The following is a 13,446-nucleotide window of genomic DNA, read 5'->3' as shown; positions in this document are numbered from 1 at the left end:
CAGAAACATACATACAGATAGACATACACAGACACGCGCACACACAATAACCAAAAATATACACGCATCAACATAGAAACATAGAAATTAGTTGCAGGAATATGCCATTCGGCCCTTCGAGCCTGCACCACAATTCAATAAGATCATGGCTCATCATTCAACCTCAGTACCCCTTTCCTGCTTTCTCTCTATACCCCTTGATCTCTTTAGCCGTAAGAGCCATATCTAACTCCCTTTTGAATATATCTAACGAACTGGCCTCAACGACTTTCTGCGGTAGAAAATTTCACAGGTTAACCACTCTCTGTGAAGAAGTTTCTCCTCATCTCGGTCATAAATGGCTTACCCCTTATTTTTAGACTGTAATCCTTGGTCTCAAACTCCCCAGCAATGAGAACATTCTTCCAACCTCGTCAGAATTTTATATGTTTCTGTGAGATCCCCTCTCATTCTTCTAAACTCCAGTGGGTACCAGCTCAGTTGATCCAGTCTCTCCTCATATGTCAATCCTGCCATCCCGGGAATCATGCTGGTGAACCTTCGCTGTACTCCCTCAATAGCAAGGACGTCCTTCCTCAGATTCGGGGACCAAAACTGAACACAATATTCCAGGTGTGACCTCACCAAGGCCCTGTACAACTGCAGTAATATCTTCCTGCACAATACTCAAATCCCCTAGCTATGAAGGCAAACATGCCATTTGTTTTCTTCACCGCCTGCTGCACCTACATGCCAACTTTCAATGACTGATGTACCATGACACTCAGATCAAGATATACACAGGTTGCCGTAGACAAATAGATGGATAGACAGGCAGGGTCACTGAGGCTACTTTGGCTGGTTTTTGCGTTTTTCTATCCGTATGTATCGTGAATACTGCAGATTAATGAAAGAAAGAAAACAGCGGCTGCATCGAAAGATGTGGGACGTTGCTCCATCTATCTCAGAATCAGTTTTGCAGTAACGTGGTTAAATTGTAAAACAGAATGAAATATGCTGAGAAACATAGTCGGCAGGATTCAAAACTGCGCAGAGAAACCCCGATGTATTTTTTGTCCCTTGTCTTACCCACTCGGCCACGACTACTGGCTCGCTGCATCATTAAATGTTACTCAGATAAAACTCAGTCATCTATCTCTGTGCAGCAGACGGCCACAGAATTCGGAAAAAGTCTCCGTTTGCTAAAAATCTGGAAGAGGCAATCTTCTCTTCCTGTATTTGTACTGTTCTATATTGCTCTAGAACTTTTTAATATGAATCAACACCAAGAAACAAGTAAAATTCTGCATTTTGTAAATGCTGCCACCGCGTCGGGAAGTAGAACCATGGTCTCCGGCGAAACAGGCGGGGATACTCAGCACTATACGAACGAGCATGAGTTCTATCAGAGCAGGAAGCGAGCTGTGAATGGAACTGGACACGATGAGAAGACGACAGACACATTGAGAGACAGAGACAAACCGACAAGCAGGGAGAGACAGTCAGCGAGTTAGAGACAACAAGAGACAGAAAGAGTAAGACTGAGAAGGAGAGGCAGACTGAGTGAGAAACAGACTCAAACACATACATATACAGAGATGTGTGTATGTCTGATCTATTTAGAGAGAGAAGGTAAGAGTGAGTGAAAGAAAATGAGAAAGACAGTGACAAAGAGAGGAACAGACAGAGAGAGAGAGATAGAGACTAAAACAGAAAATGATGGAAATACTTATCAGGTTAAAGGCTGGACTAACAGAGACAGGCATAGACATGGACAGACCGAAATGATGGGAGAGAGAGAGCCAGTCAGACAAAGTGTCTGAGAGAATCCCAACACCTCAGCCACTCAGCTATCCTGGTTCTGTGAGAACCTGGATTCTGTCTCTGTGAGAAACTGGGCTTCAACCCCAACCCCACATACAAACACATGCATATCAGCTTTCAGTGAGCATTTACGAACATTTTTTAGGAATATTGACACGGGGGCAACTCTCCTATTCTTTTTCGAATAATGCTCTGGGACCTTTCATATCCAGCCGAGAATGCAGACGGAGCTTCACTTTCACATTTCATCCGAAAGTCAACAGCTTCAACAATGCAAAATTCCCCAAGTGGTGCACTGGAGTGTTAGCCAAGATTATATGCTCAAGTCTCAGGAGTGCGACTTGAACACACAAACTCCAGATTCAGTCGAGAATGCTGCCACTGAATCAAGGCCGATGCAAAAGATCACAACCGTATTATTTTTCCTAATCTTTTTTATAAGTTCCAGGACATGCCAAATTCATGGTGATTATTTCCACAGATAGTTGCACATACACAGAGACATATATAGAGATCGACAGACACAGAGACACACACACATATATAACCAAAAATGTACACGCACCAACGGGCATGCACAGATGCCTTCGACATATAGAGGGATAGACAGGCTGAATCACTGTCGCAACTTTGACTGATTTTTCCATTTTCCTATCCGTAAGTATCGCGAATATTGCAGATTAATAAAAAATGTCAGTGTTGAAAAGTGTGGGACGTTATTCCATCTATCTCATGATCAGTTTGGCAGAGAACTGGTTAAATTGTGAAATGGAATGAAAAATGCTGAGAATCGTAGTCGGCAGGATTCGAACCTGCGAGGGATAACCCAATGGATTTCTAGTCCATCGCCTTAACCACTCGGCCACGACTACTGAGTCACTGCCTTTTTAAACGTTGCTCAGAAAAAACTCAGTCATCTATCTCTGTGCAGCAGACGGCCAAAGACTCCTGAAGAACACTCCGTTTGCTCAAAATCTGGAAGAGGCAATATCCTCTACCTCTATTTGTACAGTTCTATCTTGCACTGGAACTATTTAATATGAATCTCGTCCGAGAAACAGAAGTAATATTCTACATTTTGAAAAAACTGCCTTTTTGTTGTGGAATTCAACTTCAGTCCCTAGAGTGACAAGCGGGGATATTCACCACGAAACTAACGAGTACGAGCTCTGTCAGAGCAGGAATTGAGCTGTGAACAGAACTGGACACCAGAAGATGTCGACAGACACATTGAGAGGCAGAGGCAAACCGACAAACAGGGAGAGACAGACAGCGAGATAGAGACAACGAGAGACAGAAAGTGTGAGACTGAGAAGGAGAGGCACACTGAGTGAGAAAGAGACTGAAGCACATACATATACAGAGATGTGTGTGTGTGATCTATTAAGAGAGAGAGGGAAAGAGTGAGAGAAAGACAATGATAAAGACAGTGACAAGGAGAGAGACAGATAGAAAGAGATAGAGACTAAAACAGAAAATGATGGAAATACTTCTCAGGTTAGAGACAGGCAAAGACATGGACAGACCGAAATGATGGGAAAGAGAGAGCCAGTCAGGCAAAGAATCTGAGAGAATCCCATTGGAACAGAAGTGGACACCGTGAGAAAGAGACAGATTGAGAGACAGAGATAAGCAGAGAAACCGGGTCAGACAGAGTGAGTCAGAGAGAGGCAGAGACCGAGCGACACAGCTACATTTCACAATTTCATTTCTTTATCGGCTCTGACTGTCACATAGTTAACAAAAAATTGCAGGTTCAACAGATGAAAATCCGGTATCACTGATCAGAATGGGAGGAAATTCGTGTTGAATTAAAGTGTAGAATAAAAGGAAAAGTAGGTGGGGTAGCATTGCTGGTTAAAGAGGAGATTAATGTAATAGTTCGGAAGGACATTAGCTTGGATGATGTGGAATCTATATGGGTAGAGCTGCAGAACACCAAAGGGCAAAAAACGTTAGTGGGAGCTGTGTACAGACCTCCAAACAGTAGTTGTGATGTTGGGTAGGGCATCAAACAGGAAATTAGGGGTGCATGCAATAAAGGTGCTGCAGTTATAATGGGTGAATTTAATATGCACATAGATTGGGCTCAGCAAACTGGAAGCAATACGGTGGAGGAGGATTTCCTCGAGTGCATAAGGGATGGTTTTCTAGACCAATATGTCGAGGAACCAACTAGGGGGAAGGCCATCTTCGAATGGGTGTTGTGTAATGAGAGAAGATTAATTAGCAATCTCGTTGTGCGAGGCCCCTTGGGGAAGAGTGACCATAATATGATGGAATTCTGCATTCGGACGGAGAATGAAACAGTTAATTCAGAGACCATGGCCCAGAAGGGTAACTTTGAAGGTATGACGCATGAATTGGCTAGGATAGATTAGCGAATGATACTTGAGGGGTTGACTGTGGATGGGCAATGGCAGACATTTAGAGACTGCATGGATGAACTACAACAAAGGTACATTCCTGTCTGGCGTAAAAATAAAAAAATGAAGGTGGCTCAACTGTGGCTATCAAGGGAAATCAGGGATAGTATTAAAGTCAAGGAAGTGGCATACAAATTGGTCAGAAATAGCAGCGAACCCGGGGACTGGGAGAAATTTAGAACTCAGAAGAGGAGGACAAAGGGGTTGATTAGGGCAGGGAAAATGGAGTACGAGAAGAAGTTTGCAGGGAACATTAAGACGGATTGCAAAAGTTTCTATAGAAATGTAAAGAGAAAAAGGTCAGTAAAGACAAATGTACGTCCCCTGCAGTCAGAATTAGGGGAAGTCATAACGGGGAACAAAGAAATGGCAGACGGATTGAACAAGCACTTTGGTTCGGTATTCACTAAGGAGGACACAAACAACCTTCCGGATATAAAAGCGGTCAGAGGGTCTAGTAAAGAGGAGGAACTGAAGGAAATCCTTATTAGTCGGGAAATTGTGTTGGGGAAATTGATTGGATTGAAGGCCGATAAATCCCCAGGGCCTGATGGACTGCATCCCAGAGTACTTATGGCGGTGGCCTTGGAAATAGCGGATGCATTGACAGTCATTTTCCAACATTCCATTGACTCTGGATCCGTTCCTATCGAGTGGAGGGTAGCCAATGTAACCACACTTTTTAAAAAAGGAGGGAGAGAGAAAATAGGGAATTATAGACCGGTCAGCCTGACCTCAGTAGTGGGTAAAATGATGGAATAAATTATTAAGGATGTCATAGCAGCGCATTTGGAAAGAGGTGACATGATTGGCCCAAGTCAGCATGGATTTGTGATCGGGAAATCAAGCTTGACAAATCTTCTGGAATTATTTGAGGATGGTTCCAGTAGAGTGGACAAGGGATAACCAGTTTATGTGGTATATTTGGACTTTCAGAATGCTTTCGACAAGGCCCACACAAGAGATTAATGTGCAAAGTTAAAGCACATGGGATTGGGGGTAGTGTGCTGACATGGATTGAGAACTGGTTGTCAGACAAGAAGCAAAGAGTAGGAGTAAATGGGTACTTTTCATAATGGCAGGCAGTTACTAGTGTGGTCCCGCAAGGTTCTTTGCTGGGCCCCAGCTGTTTACATTATACATTGATGATTTAGACGTGGGGATTAAATGTAGTATCTCCAAATTTGCGGATGACACAAAGTTGGGTGGCAGCGTGAGCTGCGAGGAGGATGCTATGAGGCTGCAGATTGACTTGGATAGGTTAGGTGAGTGGGCAAATGCATGGCAGATGAAGTATAATGTGGATAAATGTGAGGTTATGAACTTTGGTGGTAAAAACAGAGAGACAGACTATTATCTGATTGGTGACAGATTAGGAAAAGGGGAGGCGCAACGAGACCTGGGTGTCATGGTACATCAGTCATTGAAGGTTGGCATGCAGATGCAGCAGGCGGTTAAGAAAGCAAATGGCATGTTGGCCTTCATAGCGAGGGGATTGGAGTACAGGAGCAGGGAGGTGTTGCTACAGTTGTACAGGGCCTTGGTGAGGCCACACCTGGAGTATTGTGTACAGTCTTGGTCTCCTAACTTGAGGAAGGACATTCTTGCTATTCAGGGAGTGCAGCGAAGGTTCACCAGGTTGATTCCTGGGATGGCGGGACTGACCTATCAAGAAAGACTGGAATAATTGGGCTTGTATTCACTGGAGTTCAGAAGAATGAAAGGTGACCTCATAGAAACGTTTAAAATTCTGATGGGTTCAGACAGGTTAGATGTAGGAAGAATGTTCCCAATGTTGGGGAAGTCCAGAACCAGGGGTCACAGTCTTAGGATAAAGGGTAAGCAATTTAGAACCGAGATGAGGAGAAACTTCTTCACCCAGGGAGTGGTGAACCTGTGGAATTCTCTACCACAGAAAGTTGTTGAGGCCGATTCACTGAATATATTCACAAGGAGTTAGATGAAGTCCTTACTACTAGGGGGATCAAGGGGTATGGCGAGAAAGCAGGAATCCGGTACTGAAGTTGCATGTTCAGCCATGAACTCATTGAAAGGTGCTGTAGGCAAGAAGACCGAATGGCCTGCTCCTGCACCAAATTTCTATGTTTCTATACCAGGAGTGGGGAACGAACCAACGTGGGGAAAATCCTATTAAATTTTCAGGCCAACGCCTTAAACACTCGGCCATCCTGGTCCCATGCGAATCTGGGCTTCAACCCCAACCCCACAGACAAACACATACACATCGGCTTTCAGTGAGTATTTACGAACATTTTTAGCAATATTAATACGGGGGCAACTCTTCTATTCTTTTTCGAGCAATGCTCTGGGACCTTTCATATCCACCCGAGGGTGCAGACGGAGCTTCAATTTAACATTTCATCCGAAAGTCAAGTGATTCAACATTGCAAAATTACCCACGTGGTGCACGTGACTGTTAGCCAAGATGATATGCTCAAGTCTCAGTCGAAAATGCTGCTACCGAATCAAAGCCGATACAAAAGTTCACAACCGTATTATTTTCCCCACGTCTTTTTCATAAGTTGCAGGGCATACCCAATTCATGGTGATGATTTCCACAGAGAGTTGCACATACACAGAGACATATATACAGATCGCCAGACAGAGACACACACACATACGTAACCAAAAATTTACACGCACCAACGGACATGCACAGATGCCTTCGACAGAAAAAGGCGAAGAAAGGCTGACTCACTGTCGCAACTTTGACTGATTTTTGTATTTTCCTATCCGTATGTATCGTGAATATTGCAGATTAATAAAAATGAGAAAAAAATGTCAGTGTTGAAAGGTGTGGGACGTTATTCCATATATCTCGCGATCTGTTTGGCAGAGAACTGGTTCAATTGTGAAATGGAATGAAAAATGCTGAGAATCGTAGTCGGCAGAATTCGAACCTGCGCGGCATAATCCAATGGATTTCTAGTCCATCACCTTAACCACTCGGCCACGACTTATGTGTCGCTGCCTTTTTGAACGTTACTCAGAAAAAACTCAGTCACCCATCTCTGTGCAGCAGACGGCCAAAGACTCGTGAAAAATTCTCCGTTTGCTAAAAATCTGGACGAGGCAATCTCCTCTAACTGTATTTTTACAGTTAGATATAGCTCTGGAACTTTTTAATATGAATCTCTACCAAGAAACAGAAGTAAAACTCTGCATTTTGAAGCAACTACCTCACCGTCGGGGAATTGAACCCCGGTCTCCCCGTGACAAGCAGGGATACTTACCACTATACTCACGAGGAACTGACAGGCACCAGTTCTGTCAGAGCAGGAATCGATCTGTGAACAGAACTGGACACCATGAGAAGTCGACAGACACATTGAGAGACAGAGACGAACCGACAAACAGGGAGAGACAGACAGCGAGATAGAGACAACGAGAGACAGAATGTGTGAGACTGAGAAGAAGAGGCAGACTGAGTGAGAAAAGGACTCAAACATATACATATACAGAGATGTGTGTGTGTGATCTATTAAGAGAGAGAGGGAAAGAGTGAGAGAAAGACAATGATAAAGACAGTGACAAGGAGAGAGAGAGATAGAGAGAGAGCGATAGCGACTAAGGCAGAAAATGATGGAAATACTTCTCAGCTTACAGGCAGGGACTAACAGTGTCGAGGAAATGTCTAAGTTAAATTAACTCAAGCGGAGATTTCAGAGTCTTGCTTCAAGAGATTCATATTTTACACGCGAGATATCTCGGAGAGTGGCTTGGTCGTTACCAAGGCAATATTCTGAATTCTACAGAAAACTCATTCTATCTTTATACAGAAACAAAGGAATTTTATCTCATACAATTGATAACCTCATTATTCATGAACATTACTAATTCTAAACAGGGCACAAAGGTCAGTTCGAAAAGCATGACTTTATCTATTCGGGGACATTAATCATTTCTTCTGAGGGTCAGCAAGATCATCATGAAAAGCCCCTCTTATCAGTTCCTGCATAGTTGAGAAATCTGTCTGCCTCCAGGCCATGGGGGTATCTTATCATATACAAATACCAGATGTACAGCATTCATGTTATCTGTTTTTTTCTGTAATTTAAGGAACATTAAGTATTTTCTGGCTTTGCTGGATTCTGCTGTCTCAGCAAAGAAGCAAACTCAATTTACAGAAAGGAATTTAACCCCTTCTTATACTGTGAAAGCGGCTGGTTACTTTCTTCCACAACTCCCTCCTTGTTGATCTTTTTTAATTGATCAACATATTTTCTTTCTCAACTAAAAAGGGAGGCTCATATCCCTCGGGGTAAGGTCTCATCTCTAAGCATTTGTTTCATTATAGTCATCTAACTGTCCTTCTATTCGGTTTAACCTTCCCTTCACGATCATATTTTTCTGTTCCATTCTATCTACTAGGTTCATTACTTGACCTAATAGAGATTTTACTTTCAGCCCCATTCCACAAACGACTAGTAGTAGAAGTAGCATGATCACACCTAATGCTACTATAGGATGTATTGCAAGCTTTAATACGGCTGTTGCCTTGGGGGACCAGCCTAGGAATATATCCCACCAGTGATGTGCTGTTATTGAGGTGACTGTGTTTGCTATTCGTACTAACTGTCCCTTTTTGAAACTCATTTCTATCTGAAACTGGTGGATGTCTCGGCCCCGTTTTGACAATGCCTCTTCAATTTGTTTGTAATGTTGTATTAAATTATGCAGTCGTGTCAAATTAATTGTAGGGGGTAATGGTTCAATTCTGTGCACGGTTAAATAATTCTCTACATTTTCCCACTGTCCAAAAGTATAAGTTCGTTTTTCTTCTGGGTCATATAGAGTGTAGACTTCTCTCACACAAGTATTAATAGGAGGCATATATAAAATTCCGTCCAAATAGACGGGTTTATTTCCTGTTAAGCAAACTTCGTTTTGTCCTATTTCTGAGACCTCTGTGTCATTGGCTTGTTTTAGTTCCCACTTGCATATTCCTGTTGGGTGTTGTAGGGAGCATGGTTCGTGTATGGCGGTTCGGTAAGGACATACCATCCCGAATGGCCATTTAACACATCCCCTATCGTGATGTGTTAGATCACTTTCATCGACCCAGTCCCCTTTAAATTTTGGGTACCAGAAGTTCTGTCCAAACAGTTGGGGTATTACTTGGTACTGACACCAAAGTTCCTTCTTAGTCATACTTATTATTTCCATAGTAATATTACATCCTTCTACATCACATCTAGTATATTTTTCTTGAGGTTTAAGGGCTAGATCAGGAAATGTATTTCTCTGTTTGATTCCCAGTAATCTTTCCCAGGTCTCAGCGTGGAAAGATAGTATTTTCCTTTCTAACTCGGCTCTCAATAACTGTCTGATTGTCTCTTTAAACATGCAATTGGTGTACCAATTCACCCCCTTTTGCTCCTTCATTAGGTTCTCTATTTCCTTTTCTATTTCTTTACTTTGTTTCCAAGTCATTTTATCTGTTATGTAGCCGGATACCTGCAGTTGCTGTAGCCCTTCATCCCAAGCATTTCTTAATTCTATACTTTCCCCGACTAGTCCTCCGACGACCTGGATTTTATTTTGTAAGGTCTCTATATCCATTGAGTTTAACGCTCCCATACCTGCTCCTACTCCACCCAATAAAGTTCCCAACACATCCCGCTTCCTTCTCGGGGATCGGTCCAGTGTGACTCCAACACTTGTCGTGTTGCAGTCATCCTTTTCCCTTGGTGGATACATGATTTGAATTGTTAAATTTACTATACCTGGGGATCTTACTACCGAGATGCAGGTGGTCAATACCCGTTTTAAATGGCCCGGATCCCGGGGGGAATGCTTATTTTTATTGTGCGTCCACTGTTTGATATAGGTTCCTCCATTTAGTATTTTTGTACGGTTCATGCATTTTATCCATCCTCTGTTTTCTATCTCAACATGACAATCTTCTTTGGGGTTACAAAATGTGCCAAAGGTTTCTTGGCTCTCAGCTATTTCCTTGCTGGTTAGGCACGTCATATGTACCTTCCAGTTTAGGGTTATATTAAATCCCTCCTCACTAGTTATTTTTTACTTCTCCTGATCGTGGGTCTACCCCTATTCCACAAGCCTCACACATCACGGTAAAGTTCCCTACTTTACAATTCTTTTCTTCTGAGCATACATAAGTGTCTTGCTGTCCTGATTTATCAATTGTACCCCAGGCCATTTCTCCTTTCCATACTTTTCCTTCTTTTATGAACCTTTGTTCTTGTTTAACTCTTCCTACTGCCAGAAGGATTAAAATGCCCAGTGTCCACTGATAGTTTATCCAGGAGTCCCTCCTCATCTTCCTCCCTTTGTCTTTTTTTATAACACTCCTGAACTAATTCGTTAAAATTTTAGCTTACTAGCACAATAGTAACAGTGATCCAAAAAATAAAGGCCAAAATTGGTATACAGGCAAGTTCTGACATTTCGCACTCTTAGTTCAGTCTGGTTTTATAACAAGGGGAGATGAGTACAGTTCTTTTGCGGGTCACCGCCGCCCGTCCTAGCTCTGTATTTCTTCTTCTTTCTGCGTTTCGTCTGGAAAGTAGTATTTACATCGGGTGGCGTGTACCCAGTTTGGATGTTTTTCCAGTTTCAGGGCGGTTCTTGTCGTGAGGATTATTTGATATGGTCCTTTCCACCTAGGAGAAAAAGATTCTTTGTTTAGATTTTTACTAATACTTGCTCTCCTGGCTTAAAAGGGTGCATATTTCCTTCTGACGGGGGTACTTGGGTCTGCTTTATTCGTTCATGCAGGCTTCTTGCTATTTCACACATGGCCTGAGCATATTTTAGCGACTTCTCATCATTCCAAATTAATGCTACCTTTTCCGCTCCCAGTGGTGGTTTTACACCCGTAGGCATTGGCCTTCCTAATAAGGCTTCATGGGGTGTCAAACCAGTATTTCGGTTTTTCTGGTTTCTTATAGTATATAGTACCAATGGAAGGGCATCTGGCCATTTTAGTCCTGTTTCTTGACATACTTTGGTAAGGGTGGATTTTATTACTCCATTTACTCTTTCCACCATTCCTGAGGACTGAGGTTGATACGGTATGTGCAATTTCCACTGGAAACCTAACGCTTCGGCAAGATTCTGTACTATTTTCCCTGTAAAGTGTGTTCCTCTATCACTGTTAATTCCCATAGGTATCCCATATCTTGGCACTATTTCTTTAAATAGAATCTTCACTACCGTTCGGGCGTCATCCTTCCTCGTTGCATATGCCTCTACCCATCTTGTAAACATATATACTATGACTAATAGATACTTGAAACCTAATACTGGAAGCATGTGGACAAAATCAATTTGCAACTTTTCAAAAGGCACGTTTGGTTGGGGTAGATGGTCATATTCTGCAGGTGTTTTACCTCTATTGTTTTGTTGGCAAATTTGGCAGGTTCTAGCAATTTTTTCAATTACTACTGTTATTCCTGGTGCATACCACTGCGCATTGATAGCATGTATCATCCCTCCTTTGCCCATGTGAGCCTGACCATGCACTAGGCGAGAAAGGGGCAAAAATAAGGATCTAGGACATACAGTTCGCCCATCAGGATGAGACCATATATCATTTTTTAAAAAACAACCTTGATTCTCCCATGTTTTTCTTTCCTGCACGGTAACTTGTTGTTGTGCTGTTTTAAGTTGTTGGGTGCTTAGAATTTGTGGAGGGGAGACTGAAACTGCTTGAAGGCAGTATGCCTGTGCTAAAGCGGCCTGTCTGGCTGCTTCATCAGCCCTCTTATTTCCTATTGACACTTCATCCTCACCGGTTGTGTGAGCTGCACATTTAACAACAGCCACCTTGCTTGGCAACTGAATGGCATCTAACAGGTTTAGTACCAACTGTGAATGCTTGATGTGTTTTCCGCCAGAGGTGATGAAGCCTCTGTTTTTCCACAGTTGTCCAAAATCATGAACCACACCGAATGCATATCTAGAATCGGTATAAATATTAGCGGTTTGATTTCTGGCCAATATACAAGATCTAGTTAGGGCAAACAATTCAGCAGCCTGAGCCGAGGTTCCGGGAGGCAGGGCAAATGCTTCAATGGTTTCATGCTGGTTTACAATAGCATAGCCGGACAATAGCAAATTGTCTGACGGTCTATGTGATGACCCATCTGTATAGAGAATAAGATCGGGATTGTCCATTGGCTCTATAAGCAAATCTGCTCTGGGTAAGGTGGCTATTTCCACGGTTAGCAGGCAGTCGTGTTGATCTGGGTCCTCTATTTCTCTGGTGAGACTGGTGGGAACAAGAACCGCAGGGTTCACTACCGGTGCACGTCGAAAGGTGTAGTTAGGATGCAACAACAGCAGCACTTCATATCCTGTTCTCCGGGATGCTGTGAAGTGCTGAGTGGCTGCGGAGTTTAACAACAAAAGCACCGCATGCGCTGTTATAACAGTGCACGGATAGTCCAAAACAATCGGTAGTGATTTTTCCACCATAACCGCAGTAGCGGCTATAGCACGCAAGCAGGCGGGCATTCCCCTTATTACTGGAGGGAGCATTACTGAGTAATAAGCAACTGGTCTATTTCCCCCACCATGTTCCTGGGTTAGTACCGCTGTTGCAAATCCTTCTTTCTCGTTAACATACATCTGAAATGGTTTCGAATAGTTCGGTAGTCCCAGTGCCGGGGCGTTAGTGATAGCTGTCTTTAACTGTTTAAACGCTTCTTCCCTTTCAGGGGTCCATTCTACTTTGGGTGGGGCCTCTTTTAGGGCAGCTGATCGTAAGACCGCATCCCATTCTCGATAGTCGGGGATCCATTGTCTACAGTACCCCACCATTCCTAGAAAGGATAAGATATCCTTCTTTGTCTTCGGTATAGGGGTGCTTTGAATAGTCTGAATTCTTTCAGGTCCCAATTGCCTCTGGCCATGTGATATGCGAAAACCTAAGTACTGCACTTGGACATGGCAAAATTGTAGCTTTTGTAAGGATACTCGATGCCCTCTTTCACATAGGTGCTGTAATAGTTTCAGAGAGTCTTGCATGCATCCGTTCCCGTGGCTGGACGCCACAAGCAGATAGTCCGCGTATTGCAATAGTACAGATTGGTCCGATAGCGAGCAGTCTTCGAGGTCTCTTTTTACGGCTGCTGCATATACTGCGGGACTTTCAGTGTACCCCTGGAGCAGCCTAGTCCATGTGTACTGTTGTTTCTTGTACGTAAATGCGAACAAATACTGACTT

General features: G+C 43.0%; 1 non-coding gene across 1 annotated transcript; it reads right to left on the bottom strand.

Annotated features, from left to right (window-relative positions):
* Positions 1-2,594: 2,594 nt before the first annotated feature.
* trnas-aga (transfer RNA serine (anticodon AGA)) lies at positions 2,595-2,675 on the bottom strand. The gene has a single exon. It is a non-coding gene; the product is annotated as a tRNA-Ser (tRNA).
* Positions 2,676-13,446: the final 10,771 nt, after the last annotated feature.

Source organism: Pristiophorus japonicus, unplaced genomic scaffold, assembly GCF_044704955.1.
Source record: "Pristiophorus japonicus isolate sPriJap1 unplaced genomic scaffold, sPriJap1.hap1 HAP1_SCAFFOLD_382, whole genome shotgun sequence".
Classification (NCBI taxonomy): Eukaryota; Metazoa; Chordata; class Chondrichthyes; family Pristiophoridae; genus Pristiophorus; species Pristiophorus japonicus.
The sequence above is the reverse complement of the archived record's forward strand: the minus strand, read 5'-3'. Positions and strand labels throughout refer to the sequence as shown.